This window comes from Capsicum annuum, chromosome 8 (assembly GCF_002878395.1).
Source record: "Capsicum annuum cultivar UCD-10X-F1 chromosome 8, UCD10Xv1.1, whole genome shotgun sequence".
Taxonomy (NCBI): Eukaryota; Viridiplantae; Streptophyta; class Magnoliopsida; order Solanales; family Solanaceae; genus Capsicum; species Capsicum annuum.
This window is the reverse complement of record NC_061118.1, coordinates 61,930,895-61,946,867: the sequence shown is the minus strand read 5'-3', so window position 1 is coordinate 61,946,867 and position 15,973 is coordinate 61,930,895.

Below are 15,973 nucleotides of genomic sequence, written 5' to 3'. Positions count from 1 at the left end.
TATTATTTAAGAATAATCTAGTATATAGTAAGCTAAGATGACCATATTTTGTTATGTACATGGTTGAAGGGAATATTTTGAAAAAAGCAATTTTATGAAAATGAATGATAATTTATCTGATGTGATGGTAGATAAATTCAAAATACTTATTTTGTATGCACTTAGAGATATAAAAGTAGCAGATATAAGAAAGATCATATTAGAAAAAGCTTTTGGTAAATACTACATGACTAGAGTAAATTATATACCATATCTACCTAACTACTCTTACAAATATTTAAGATGATAAGTTACATGGAATTTTTAGAAAAAGATATAAGAAACATACAGTTACTAGAAAAACAGATAAAAATAAATGTAGACAAATACATGAAAAATAAAGATATAAAATACATAGAATTTCTTAATAAAAATATGCAAAAACTATTAAGGCTAAAACAAACAACTACGAAATATTATTATAAAACCAATTTTAAAAGATAAATCATTTAGATTATCTTAAAGTTTTAATCTTATATATACTTAAAAACATAGAAATTATAGATATTAAGCAAATAATATTAGAAAAAGTAATAAACTACAAAATTGAAACTACAAATTGTCTAGAACAGTTATACGAAGAAATTTACCCAGAAGGATATTATTCAGATTAAAAAATGTTAGAATATATTAGAAAAACTAGAGAAAATCTAGAAAATCTAAATAATGAAATTAATTATAGAAACCGAATTAGAAAAATAATGGAAAACCTAAAAGAAAAATTAGTATGGATAGAAAAAACCTTAGAAAATTTAGATAAAAGTACATGTGATAGTTTATATAGTTTAAAAAACTCACTACGAGAAGAACAACACAAGATAATAAATAACATTGAAAATCTATAATTAGATATACATTACAGCACAGATAGGATAAATTATTATACAGAAATTTGTAACTCTGCAATTACTATAGGATAAAATAATTAATGAATATATCTTACGAAAAAAGTAAATCATTAAAAGATATTGAAACAAAATTTAAAAAATATCCACGCACAAATAAAAATAGATTCACTAGAAACCTAATAAATCTATTATACCTATTTGATCCGCGCACCCGGGAATATTTTGAAAAAAGCAATTTTATGAAAATGAATGATAATTTATCTGATGTGATGGTAGATAAATACAATAATGGTCATTCGGCCAAAAACAAATTACTGAATGACCCTAAAATTTAGATTCAATCTTTGTAGCCATTCTGGCTTCCAACTTGCCCTTTTTTTTCGCTTTTTTCATCTTCTTTGTTTTGATGCTTTTTTAAAATAATAACAATAATAATAATAATAATAATTGCTCTTTTATTTTTTTAAAAATAAAATATAATTTTATATTTTTTTCTCATCATTTTCTTTTGTTTTCCATTTGTTCTTTTTTGCTGCCTAAAATTGCTCCCTTGTCCTTTTTCTTGCTTTGTTTTAAAAATAAATAAATTAAGTTCTACAAAAAAAAAAACAATCACATAAAATTTTATAGTTTTTCTAGTTCTTTAACAATTAAAATTTATAGTTTTTTTAGCAATGACTACATGGCTTAGAAAACATAAGCTCCTAATTATCCTATTTCGCCTAAGTTTTAATTAATTACAATCCATAACCTCTCTTGACAGTTAAATACAATTCATAGCCTTTCTCCTTAATTTTCTTTCTTTCTCTATTTCTCTTTCTTTTTCAATTTTTTTCTTTCCTTTTTTTCTTTTTTTCTATCTTTTTACCTTTTCCTTTTTTTTTCTTTTCCATTTTTTTCTATTCCATTTTTCCTTTGTTTTCTTTTTTTATTTCTTTTTTCCTTTTTATTTTTTCTTTCTCTTTTTTATTTTTTTTATTTCTTTTTTTCTTTGCAACCTTCTTTTATTAACTTTTTTCTGTTTTTGCTCTTGTTTGTTTTTCTTCTTTTTTTTTTGTCATTTTTTCTCCTTTTTAATTTTTTTTCAATTTTTTTTTGTTTTTTTTTTCTCATTTTTTGTTGTTGTTGTTGTTGTTGTCGTATTTTATATTCTATATATTTTTTATATTTTATATTTATTCATATCATACTATATATTATAAATAAATTTATTATTTGTATTTGAATAGTTTAGTCATGATTATAATTTATTATTTGTATTTGTATAAATATAAATATATGAATTAATTGTATTTACTTAAGTCTAAATATATAATATGCAATGTGTCATTCAATGCAAATGTATCATTAGTATTTACATGTCAATTTTATCTTTTGTATTTAAATAAGTATCATTTGTATGCGTATCATTCAAGATGTATAAATATGTATCATTTGATACAAATGTAATACTTGTATTTGTATAATTTAACATTTATATCTTTGTGTTTTATCATTTATATTTGTATTTTTTAATTTGTATGTATAAAATATAATTTGTATCAATGAATATAAATAAAAATATTCATAGAAAAAAATAACAAACTTTTTCAATTGTGATGATGTCAACTACAAATTCAAATAAAAATAAATGAAACTAGTAAAATTACAAATACAAATAAATATGTGGTCAATTTACAAATACAAATACAACATAGTTCAAAGTGCATCGACAAAAATAGAATGCAAATAAAAATATAAATAAAATAAAATCACAAAATACAAATACAATATGCAATCAATTATAAAATATAAATACAAAGTTCTTTAAAATACAAGTACAAATTGTATAAAATATAAATGATGGTGAGAATTATAAAATACAAATACAAGTGTGAACTATAAATACAAATACAATTGTATCAACGAATACAAAAATATAAATGATGTTGTGAACTATAAGATACAAATGCAAGTGAGAATTACCAAATACAAATACAAATATGAACTATAAAATACAAATATAAATACAAGCGTGAAGTACAAAATACAAATATAATGATATCTATGAATACAAAAATATAAATAATGACGCGAATATAAATACTATAAGCGATTGTGGTATTTTTGTTATCACCCATTACTTGTGCTTGAGATATCCATATTTTTTGAAAATTACAAAAAAATATAAAATAAATTTTTAAAAAAAAAGAGAAATAAGAAATTAAAAAAAAAAAGAAAAAAAGAAAGAGAAATAGAAGCTACAGATAGAAAGAGAAAAAAAGGGGAAAAAAAACAAAAATAAAGAAATGAAAATAATAAAAACAAAGAAAGAAGAAAAAAACCAATAATAAGAAAAAAGGGGAAAATGGGAAAAAAATATACAAAATTTAAAATAAAACAATACAAAAATAAAAAAATAGAAAAGGAAAAAAAAAAGAAGAAAGGGAAATAGAAGGCTGAAAAAATCAAAATAAAAATAAAACGAAAAATAAAAAAAATTAAAAATAAACAAATGAAAAAAAATGATGATGAATACAAACACAATGAGCAGTTGTAATTTTGGTCATCTTCCATGGATAGTACTCGATGTAACTATATTTTTTAGAAATATAAAAAAATATAAAATATTAAATATAACAAAAAAAAGAAAAAAATGAGAAAGAAAAAGAACAAAAAAAAAGGAAGAGAAGTAGAGGTTAAAGATAGAAGAGAGAGAAAAAGAAAAAAGAGAAAAAAAGACTATAAATTGTAATTTTGAAAGTTAGGCTAGAAACATCCCATTTTGCTGAAACCTAGGCTATTTTTATAAGTTTTTCTTTTATTTTTGACATTTAAATATAAATTTATAATATTATAATTGCTAGTTTTTTTATTAACCAAATATACAATAATATTTTTTTATTTGTTATATAAGAATAACATATTTTATATACAAATTACACACACACATGCATGCGCACGCGCGCGCACACATAATATATATACGTATATATATATATATATATATATATATATATATATATACATACATATTTTATACAACAACGATATCATTTTTATACAGATCATATACATAGACATATTTCATACAACAATTATATAATTTCAATACACATCATATATAACCTTTAGCTGCAATAATTATTCATATATATATATATATATATATATATATATTACAATAATTATACAATTCATATACACATTCTTTACGATTTCTATATATATCTTACACGAATGTGTGTTGTACCTAACAACTAGACAATTTCTATACACATTGTATATCAATAAATTACATGGGATGACCCTCATAGTGGGTGACTTTGTTTGCTTGTCCCTCATAAGAAAAGTCTTTAAAAATTAGTCTTTCTTCCTTTCTATGTATAGGACAAGTATCTTTTTGCCCCTCTAACCTTTTTACACCTTTCATGTTCGTTTGTATCTCAAATTCTATTTTTTTTCTTCTTATTTTTTTATTTTTTCCTTTATTTTAGTTTTTTTATTTTCTCTTTTTTTTTTCTTATTTTAGTTTTAATTTTTTTCTTATTTTAATTCATTTTCTCAACATTTATTTTCTTTTAATTTTTTCTTTATTCTTTTTTTTCTTTTTCTTATTTTTATCAAATATTATTTATTTTTTATTTTGATCTCTTTTTTTAATTCATTTGTATCAACCTTTAATTTTTTTATTTTCTCATTCTATTTTTTATCTTTCTCGAACTTTATTTTTATTTTAGTTTTTTTTCAACATATATTTTTTTATTTTTTTTCTCGATTTTTTCCCTCTTTCTTTTCATCTCTTTTTTCTGTTTGCTTGTCTCCTATTTTTATTTTCTAATGAATAGAAAGTTGGATAATTCACAAAGAGTTTCTTCTTTCTTTGACATTGAAGTAAAATTAAGGGCGTGAAAATTCTTGAGTTAAGTCTTGCCTCTATGACAAGAGTTATAGAACATGTCATAAATCTAGACACAATGTAACAGTGTTAACTCTTGCCCATGAGATATAACTTGTTGTTTGAAAGTCCTTGGACTAAGTTTTGTCTCTAAGGCAAGAGTTATAGAGTATCTCATTAATCAAGACACAATGTGGAAGTGTCAACTCTTGCCTTAGAGACAAAACTTAGTCTTCGGACTTTCAAACAACAAGTTATGTCTCATGCGCAAGAGTTGACACTATTACATGGGGCGTAACTTCTCATTTGAAAGTTTATGTGCTAATTCTTGCATCTAAGGCAAGATTTATATAATATTTCATAAATCAAGACACAATGTGGTAGTGTTAACTCTTGCCCATGGGGCGTAACTTCGCACTTGAAAGTCTATATGTTAATTCTTGCATCTAAGATAAGAGTTATAGAACATTTCATAAATCAAGATACAATGTGGCAGTGTCAACTTTTGCATATGGGGCATAACCTATTCCATTTGCGGGCTAAGTCTTGCCTCTAAAGCAACAATTATAGAATATCTCATAAATCAAGACATGGTGCGGTAGTGTCAACTCTTGTCCATGAGGCATAAATTGATTTTTGAAAGTCCTTGAACTAATCTTGCCTCTAGGGCAAGAGTTATAAAGTATCTCATAAATCAAGACATAATATGGTAGCATCAACTCTCTCCCATGGGGCGTAATATGTTGTTTGAAAGTCCTTGGGTTATGTCTTGCCTCTAAGGTAAGATTTATATAGCATCTCATAAATCTAAACACAATCTGATTGTATTAATTCTTGCTCATGAGACATAACTTGTTATTTGAAAGTCCTTCGGCTAAGTCTTGCCTCCAAGGCAAGAGTTATAGAACATTTCATAAATCAAAACACAATGTGGTAGTGTCAACTCTTGATCATGTGTCATAACTTTTTATTTGAAAGCCTTTGGTCTAAGTTTTGTCTCTAAGGCAAGAGTTATAGAGCATCTCATAAATCAATACACAATATTGTAGCATCAACTCCTTCCCATGGGGCGTAAATTGTTGTTTAAAGGTCATTGGGCTAAGTCTTGCCTATAAGGCAAAGTTACAGAGCATCTCAAAAATTAAAACATAATATGGTGATGTCAATTCTTGCCCATGAGACATAACTTATTGTTTAAGGTCATTATTCTATGTCCTGTTTCTAAGGCAAGAGTTATACAACATATCATAAGTCAATACACAATATGGTAGTATCAACTCTTGCCCATGGGGCATAACTTGTCGTTTGATGGTCCTTGGGCTAAATCTTGCCTCTAAGGCAAGAGTTATAAAGTATCTCATAAATCAAAACATAATGTGGTAGTATCAACTCTTACACATGGGGTATAAGTTATTGTTTGAAAGTCCTTGGGCTATGTCTTGTCTCTAAGGCAATAGTCATAGAACATCTCATAATCAAAACACAATATAGTAGTATCAACTCTTTCCCATGGGACGTAGCTTGTTGTTTGAAAGTCCTTGTGCTAAGTCCTACCTCTAAGGCAAGATTTATAGAACATCTCATAAAGCAAAATGCAATGTGGCAATGTCAACCTTTTCTCATGGGGCATGACTTGTTGTTTGGAAGGAATTGAAAAAAAGAAAAATAATAAAAGTTGAGAAAAAAAATAAAGAAAAAAAATCTTTAAAGAAGAAAAAAATATCAAAGAAAAAAAGAGGATAAAAGGAAAAAAAATAGAAGTTGAAAGGAGAAAAGGAAAAAACTAAATGAAAAAAAGGTTGAAAAAGAAAAAATGAAGAAAAAAAAGACAAAACAAAAAATAAAGACTGAGAAAAAAATTTAAAAAAAAACAAAGAAATACCAAAGAAAAATTAAAAAGTTTAAAAAATAGAGGTTGAGAGGAGAAAAGGAAAAAATGCAAAGGTTGAGCAAAACTAAAAAACGGGAGAAAAGAAAATATAAAAATCGAAGAAAAATTAAAAATAAAGTAAAAAAATTAGAAGTTGAAAGATAAATAAGTATGGAGAGTTGTTTAAAGTTATTTGAGGTATAAAGGGGAAAATAGGTAAAAGTCCTACACATAAAAAAAGAAGTAAGACTAGTTCTGTAGGACTTTTCTTATAGAGGACAAAAAAACAAAGCCTACCACTATGGAGGCCATTTATATAGTTTACCCCATTCTATACGATTTATAAAAATAGTCAATTGATGGAATTAAAATAGGAGAGTGGCTACCTCATGACATTACTTTGAAAATGGCCATTTTAGGGGAATTTCTTATCCTTAATAGATATGGGGTGTCCTTTTCCCTAATAATATACTAAAATAGATATTAGACCAAATAAGATTTAGGATTTATAATAATATAATTGTGATAAATGTATTACCATATATAGTGAATGTCTGTTTATAAAAAAGTTAGAAACCCTAACTTTGGGCAAAGTTTTTTCCCTATAAATAAATAAAGGGATTTTCCTTCGTTGTTATTGACCCTTAAGAAATCCTTAAGAGAACTCTCTCTTCTCTCTCCATTCTTCTTGTTCTTACTTTATAGTTCATAACATGTTATCATCATGAGATTTCTAATCAATTGAGTTTGTATTCTCTTCAAAACCTCCCGTAAAGGAAGATAGAAGAGATATTGAATTAGCGAACTCATTACCGAAGTTATCGATTTAATTATATTGTTCAGGGAGTAAATTAAATTATTTTGAGATTTAAAGCTTAGTATAATTGATATTACATAATAAGACCATCATCATTCTGCGGAAGTAAATGATATTAAATCAAGGGAAATCATACATAAACTTTTGAAAGTAATCGCATACTTTAGATTATGGTGTTGGTCGCTGGGTGGTATATTATAATAGGTGGCATTTAATTTTTATTTTAACCACTTTCAAAGAAGGTTGGTTATTATATTAATACATTTATTAGTCAGTGATTTCTAGATCTATTTGCTTGATGTTTTAATCAATTTATCAAGTATCAACAGATAGCAACAAGATGCCAATATCTGCTTATAATCTTTATTCACTCTTACGTTATGATTGATATATTTTCTGCATCATATTTGTAAACAGTTTGGATAAGTTATACCCATTTTTTTTTAATCACTAACATAGTGAAAGATTAAACATCGGGTTAGAATCCTGATGCACCATAATAAAAATGTTTGATTTAAGTTCCATCGATTTATGCGTAAGATGCATTTATATGGATAAGATGTGAGTTGACATCTCAATGCACCATATTGATGATATAATAATGGCTAAGGAAAAATAATGTGTATTTAATTAAAATTCATGAAACTTGTCCTATTGAATATGCTCCATTTCTTGAAGTGAATGTTGCAGCAATAAATCATATATATGCTTCGATTTGCTCTTTTAGTAGTAACATCTTAAAAGAGACTATAAGCTATCATAATTTGGAAGATTTAATATAAATGTAGAGAAATTGAAAGATAGAATATATCCAAATTGGAGAATGAGAATTTCAGTTGTTCTGCCTTATAACAAAAGCTAGAACTTAGGTATGTTTCCCATCTGAAATAGGTTCTAGATATTGCCCACAAGACAGACGATTGGGATATTGTAAGACAATAAACCTATCCAATGGATCACAATTTTTTTCCTTTATAGATAAATGTTAAAACTTATAATCAAGGATAAAAATTTAAGGCAGACATTTTGAAGGAAAAAATTTTCTATACCAGACATTTAAAGGACAAAAATTCAAGACCCAACCGACACTTTTGGAGGACACTACGCGTAGTTCCCCACTTTAATAAAAAAAATATATGAAGTGGCCTTGATAAGGCATTATTTATATGAAGTCTAATCAAAGTCATAGCCTTTTGAGTGGTGTCTTCATGCTCTATCATATCTTGAATGGAAAATGAGGATAATGGAAGATGCAGTAATTAGTACCACAACTAACAACAAATAAAATGGTATGTCACATTACTCAACAAATACCCACATGCTGTGCTACTGTATGTGTGGACTGTGGAAGAAGAATAGTGACCTCACATCCCCATCTCTTATCAAAGAACACTTATTATGGTTAAGCCTTCAAGAACATGGAGTATGAGGGAAAAAAATTGAAGGATAGAAAAAAGAACATAATGACTTCCAGATAAAAGTTTCATATAAGTAATAGTTGAATTGAATGTTGACAACAGTTTCCCTAATTTGTGACGAGTAATATGATGGATGAACTGCCCCAGCCCAAAGGTCAAAACCTAGCAGTCAGACCCCAAAATACCAAGCATAGCGATTTATGGTAAGGATAAACTCCCAATTGAACAAGGTTTCCACATCTTTTGAATTATGTTAGAATAATATTATACACAAGTTCAGCAGTAGCAGAGAATTGCAACGTCAATTGTCAAAGAAAACCATATTTTTTAGACTAATCCATTATCATAAAATATAGTACATGGGATTTGGAAGTTTGAAGGATCTTTGTGCTACATCAAAACCTATCAAGTCACTCCATTGATTACCAGAGTTCCCGTGAATCCTGTAACCTTCATCTTCCAACTCCTTTCTTTTCTCAGATTTGTATTGGGTTGCCGGTTTACCTTTATTGAAAAGTCCCCTATTGCATTAAAAAGGTTCAACCACAGTTTTAATGTTATTTGGCTTGGCATTTACTTTTACAATTACATGTGTGCTAATTCCGAAAGAAAAAGTATGCAGGAACTATTATTTTATGGTATTTTTGGGTACAAAAATCTGTATTTAGGCACAAAAACTTCGACACTAGTTCAAGTTTAAAACAAGAACACTATGGGTACAAAAACACCCTCAACACAAGATCAAAGTGATCTTTCTAATAAGTGTGTTTTATTTTTTCAGGAATAAAGATGAAACAGAAATATAAAGTCAAGTCCCCCAACTTCACGGAGTGTCCTTAAGGAATAATTCCCCTCACTGTACCCGAGGTTTTAGAATTTTCCTCCTAGGATAAATGGATTTCAATCCAACTATAGTGGTACCTCAAATAATTGGATTCGTCAAACTCACTCAACAATTTGATTGATCACAAAGAATATTTTGAATACAAAAAGAGTTTTTGTTTCAGAAAATTTTTCATTCATTTCTAAACCTGTGGATGAAAGCAGGTTTATATAGCCATTAGATGCCTCTTCTGAAAGGTGGCAATGGTTTACTTAAAAGGTGTATCCTTTGGAAAAGTCATGTCTGTTCATTTGAAATATTGTGTCTTTTTCTGAACAGACATAACTATCTGAACAGTCACACCTTTTCTAAAATAATATATGTTTTGCTCAAAGGTTGTGTCCCTCCATTTTTCATTCACACTAATTAAACCCAACAATCCCCCACATAAATGAGGAATGGCTATTTGACAGACTTTACGAACAGGTGTGTGATCATCAAGAAAAGACTGATTGCATCTGGATAAGTGATTTTCCCTTAAACTTTCCGTAGTGAACATATATCGGATGCCCTCGGTCAATCGGTGGATTTGATATCTTTGAACCGTCGAGCTTTAATGTATACCTAGACAACACATGTCACACTGCCAGCCTTTTACCGTTTATGGTTCTCACTGTTTTGATCTTTTTAGCCATGAACTCGTCTCGATTTTATGAGAGCTTAGAGAATAGACCTTTACTAACATTCTTCTTGAAGCGGCTTCCACTTCTCCCTCACATAGGTGATTTCTAAACTTTCAATCCTATAGATTAAACTATTTGGTCAGATCTATCAAATTTAGATAATCATTAAAAAACTTTTTAATTCAAGTGTTATCCTTATTTACTAAACATTGTCTACATTATGAGAATGGATTGGGTAATTGACAATGTTGAATCTATCAGATACAACTTTGTTTGATCTCCTTGAACCTAGCTCTTCGGATCTCCAGTCTTCTAGGTAGAGTTACCGCCATGCTGACTTGTCCTAGGCCTTAAACCCATTCCCTTGGATATCCTTTCTACTCCTTCTCTAGATAGGCCTTTTGTAAGTGGATCCAACATATTATCCTTTGAATTTACATAGTCAACAGTGATAATTCCACTAGAAAGAAGTTTCCTAATGGTATTATATCTCCATCGTATGTAATGAGATTTATCGTTGTACATCATGCTCTCTCCCCTACTTATTGCCGCTTGGCTATCACAGTGTATACATACTGGTGCCACTGGTTTGGGCCAATAAGGAATATCTTCTAAGAAATTTTGAAGCCATTCTGCTTCTTCACCGGCTTTATCCAATGTGATAAATTCAGATTCCATTGTAGAGCGAGCAATACAAGTCTGTTTGGATGATTTTCATGAGACTGCTCCTCCACTAATAGTAAATACATATCCACTTATGGATTTTACTTCATTCGACTTTGTGATTCAATTTGCATCACTATATCCTTCAAGACCGCAGGATATTTATTATAATGCAAGGAATGGTCTTGAGTGTATTTAAGATACCCCAAAACTCTTTTCATTGTCATCCAATGAGTTTTGTTGGGATTACTCATGTACCGACTCAATTTACTAATAGCGCATGCTATGTTCGATCACGTACAGTTCATTATATATATTAAACATCCCAATACTCTTGCGTATTCTAATTGTGAGTCACTTTCACCTTTATTCTTTCAAAGTGCAAAGCGTATATCCAATGGAGTCTTGGAAATACCGAATTCTATATACTTGAATTTGTCAAGCACATTTTCGATATAATAAGACTGTGACAATGCCAACCCTTGTGGAGTTCTATGGATTCTTATACCTAAGAACATATTCTCAACTGATGATCAAACTTGCTCTCGAGCATTCGTTTTGTTGTATTTATGTCAGAAATGTCTCTACTGATGATCAACATATCATCCACATATAAATAAACAATTACTTGGTGATTCGTAGTGTCTTTAATGTAAACACATTTATGACATTCATTTATCTTGAACCCGTTTGCCAACATAGTTTGGTCAAAATTTGCATGCCATTATTTAGGTGCTTGCTTTAGTCCATACAACGACTTAATAAGTTTACACATCTTATTCTCCTTTCCTAGAACCACAAAACCCTTAGGTTGTTCCATGTAAATTTCTTCCTTCAATTCTCCATTTAGGAATGCGATTTTCATATCCATTTGATGGATTTCAAGACCATATACTACCGCCAAGACAATTAACATTTGAATCGATGTTATCCTTGTTACTGGTGAGTATGTATCAAAGTAATCAAGACCTTCTTTTTGCTTGAAGCCTTTTACTACAAGTCTTACCTTGTATTTGTCAATAGTACCATTTTTTTTTTTGAAGATCCATTTAGAACCTAAAGGTTTATTTCCTGGAGGAAGATCAACCAATTCCCACGTATGATTGCTTAAGATTGAATCCATTTTACTATTGACTATCTCTTTCCAAAAAGATGAGTCCAAAGACGATATCGCTTCTTTAAATGTTTGAGGCTCATTTTCTAAGAAAAATGTTACAAAATCTGATCCAAACATAGTAGAAGTTCTTTGATGTGTACTACGTCTTGTATTCTCTTCATTATGTACATTCTCACTTGGTTCATCTTGAGGTCATTTAAATCTTTCACTAGACAGTTCATGTCTAGTTTAATACGAGTAAATATTTTCAAAGAATTCAGCATTATCTGATTCAATTGTCGTATTTTTATTTATATCTGGATGTTTGGATTTATGAACCAAAAACCAACATGCTTTACTGGTTTTATCATATCCTATGAACACGAAGTCCACAGTCTTAGGTCCTATCTTAACCCTTTTAGGCATAGAAATTTGGATCTTTGTTAGACACCCCCACACTTTGAAATATTTCAAGTTGGGTTTCCTTCCTTTCCATTTCTCATAAGGAATTGATTGTGTCTTACTATGGGGAACTCTATTGAGTATACGATTGGCTGTAAGGATAACCTCCCCCCCACAAGTTTTGCGGTAAACCAAAACTTATAAGTAAGGCATTCATCATTTCCTTCAAAGTTTGGTTTTTCCTTTCTATAATTTTATTAGATTGAGGTGAATACAGGGCCATAGTTTGATGAAAAATTCCATTCTCTACACATAGTTCGGTGAAAGGAGATTCATTTTCTCCGCCCCTATCACTTCTTATCATTTTTATCTTTTTCTCTAACTGATTTTCTACTTCAGTTTTGTATTGCCTAAACACATCTATTGCTTCATCCTTAATATTTAGCAAGTAAACATAATAATATCTAGTGCAATCGTCAATAAAAATTATGAGATACTTTTTCCCACCACGTGATGGTGTTGACTTCATATCACAATTGTTAGTGTGTACTAAGTGTAATGGATTGGAATTCTTTTCATCGGAGTTATAAGGATGCTTTGACACTTTAATTTATTACACTCAAAGTTTGATAAAACCTCTAAGTTAATCAGTTTTCATAACATTTTGTAATTAACATGGTGTAAACGTTCATGCCATAGATTATAAGACTCAATCAAGTAAGAAGAATTTGAAATTTTATTGATTTCAACATTCATTACATTTATCTTATAAAGGGCCTCGGTGAGTTAGCCTTTTCCTACATACACTTCTCCTTTGCTAATTATAATTTTTCTAGAAACAGTTACACATTTGAATCCATTCTTGTCTGGAAGTGAAATAGAAATCAAGTTCCTACGTAACTCCGGAACGTACAAGACATTGTTTAATTGTCAAGACCTTTTCTGAAGTCATTTTCAAGCTCACTTTTCCTGTTCCTTCTACCTTAGCCGTAGCGGAGTTAGTTATGCAGATCATTTTTTCTACCTGAGCTGGAGCAAATGACGAAAACAATTCTTTGTTGGCACACACATGGCGGGTGGCACCAGAATCTATCCACCATTCACGAAGATTCCCCACCAAGTTGCATTCTAAGAACATAGCACATAGATCATCACATTTTTCGTTGGACTCAACCATATTCGCTTTGTCTTTTTTCTTGCCTTTCTTAGGGGAACGGCAATCTGTGGACTTATGGCCAATTTTGTCATAGTTGAAGCACTTTCCCTTGAATTTCTTCTTGGGTTGATTGCTTCATTCAACTTTATTCCTTAGAATTATTTTTGTCATCTTCTACAATATATGATCCATTAATTGTAGAATTCCCTTTTGACCTTCTCTCGGTAGCCTTATTATCCTCTTCAATGCGCAGTCGGACAATAAGATCTTTGATAGTCATCTCCTTGAATTTATGCTTCAAGTAGTTTTTGAAGTCTTTCCATATAGGTGGTATCTTCTCAATGATCGCTACTACTTGAAATGCAACATTCACAATCAAACCTACAAAACAGTTTATGTTAAGAACATTTTCAATTTGTTCAACTAAGGTATTTTTCAAAGATATACCTTTTGCTAAGAGATCATGGATGATTACTTACAATTCCTGAACTTAAGAGACAACCGATTTTCTATCTATCATTTTAAAGTCCAGAAACCTTGCAATAAAGAATTTCTTAATTCCCGCATCCTTTGTCTTATATTTTCGTTCTAGTGCCCCTCACAATTTCTTCGATGTCTTAGTTCCACTGTAAACATTGTAGAGGTCGTCTTGGAGACCACTCAAGATATAATTCCTGCAAAGGAAGTCTGAGTGCTTCCAAGCCTCTACAATCATGAAATGCTCTTTGTCCGAGGTTCCCTCGAGCACCTCAGAAGTATCCTCACTAGTGAACCTTTGAAGGCATAGAGTGGTGAGGTAAAAGAACATCTTTTGCTACCATTGCTTAAAGTCAATGCCCGCAAATTTTCTGGGCTTCTCCGCAGGTGCCATTGATTGCGAAGCATTTGCTCGACTTGTTAAGACAATACTAGTTGCCCTCACAGTCGTAGCCGCATCTTGCATTTAACTTTTGTTAGTCATTTTTCCTGTCACCGCAAGATAATAAAATTTAGTATTTTCATAATACTATTTATAAAGTTAAGCAACTTTAAACTCTTCTTCTTGTTTCTAGTTAAAGATGAAGTTTTTATGACTTTCAATCGTCAACCGAATGATCTTTAACTTGTGATAAAGATTTTATGTCTTTGAATCACTAGTTAAGTTTAAACGGAGTAGAAAGCTTAAAGCTTTAATCTCCAAAAACAAGCAATACAGATTCTGCAAGGGTTATTCTTTAAGATTGTTATTTTATGGTGTTTTTGGGTACAAGAATCTGTATTTAGGCACAAAAACTTCGACACTAGTTCAAGTTTAAAACAAGAACACTATGAAGTACAAAAACACCCTCAACACAAGATCAAAGTGATCTTTCTAAGAAGTATGTTTTATTTTTTTAGAAATTAAGATGAAACAGAAATATAAAGCCAAGTCCCCCAACTTCACGGAGTGTCCTTAAGGAATAATTCCCCTCACTATACCCGATGTTTTGAAATCTTCATTCTAGGATAAAATGGCTTTCAATCCAACTATAGTGGTACCTCAAATAATTGGATTCGTCAAACTCACTCAACGATTTGATTGATCACAAAGAATGTTTTAAAGACAAGAAGAGTTTTTATTTCAAAAAACATTTCATTCATTTCTAAACCTGTGGATGAAAATAAGTTTATATAGCCATCAATGCCTTTTCTGAAAGGTGGCAATGGTTCACTTAAAAGGTGTATCCTTTGGAAGTCATGTCTGTTCATTCGAAATATTGTGTCTTTTTCTGAACAAATACAACTATCTGAACATTCACACTTTTTCCAAAATAATATATCTTTTGCTCAAAGGTTGTGTCCCTCTATTTTCCATTCACAGTAATTAAACCCAACAGGAACTTCTTATGGTACGGTAATAAGGAGAAGAAAACTTTCAATTTGGTAAAATAGAGTACTCTAATTAAGGGTGAAAGAATGGTGATTGGGGAAATAAAAAACTCAGCATCTTTATTCTTTTATAGAGGTCACTCTTTCAACATACCATATTTTATGGTTAAAAATCTTAGACATCATACCATGTGCTGCTTGATGAAGTTCCTATTGAGGTTCTATACATAAGTGGAAGCTTTTGTGTATTTGTCAAGAAAAAGTATGATGTTGATGGCTATTGGTGTACCAAACACATTCGAAGATCTTATGGCGTATAAACATGGAAAGGTATCAGATAACAATAGCCTTGTTTCAAAGCTGATTGAGTTAGGAAATGTAAACTTAAGGGTGTGGCCTAGTGGTTCAATGAAGTTGGGTTGAGCATCATAAG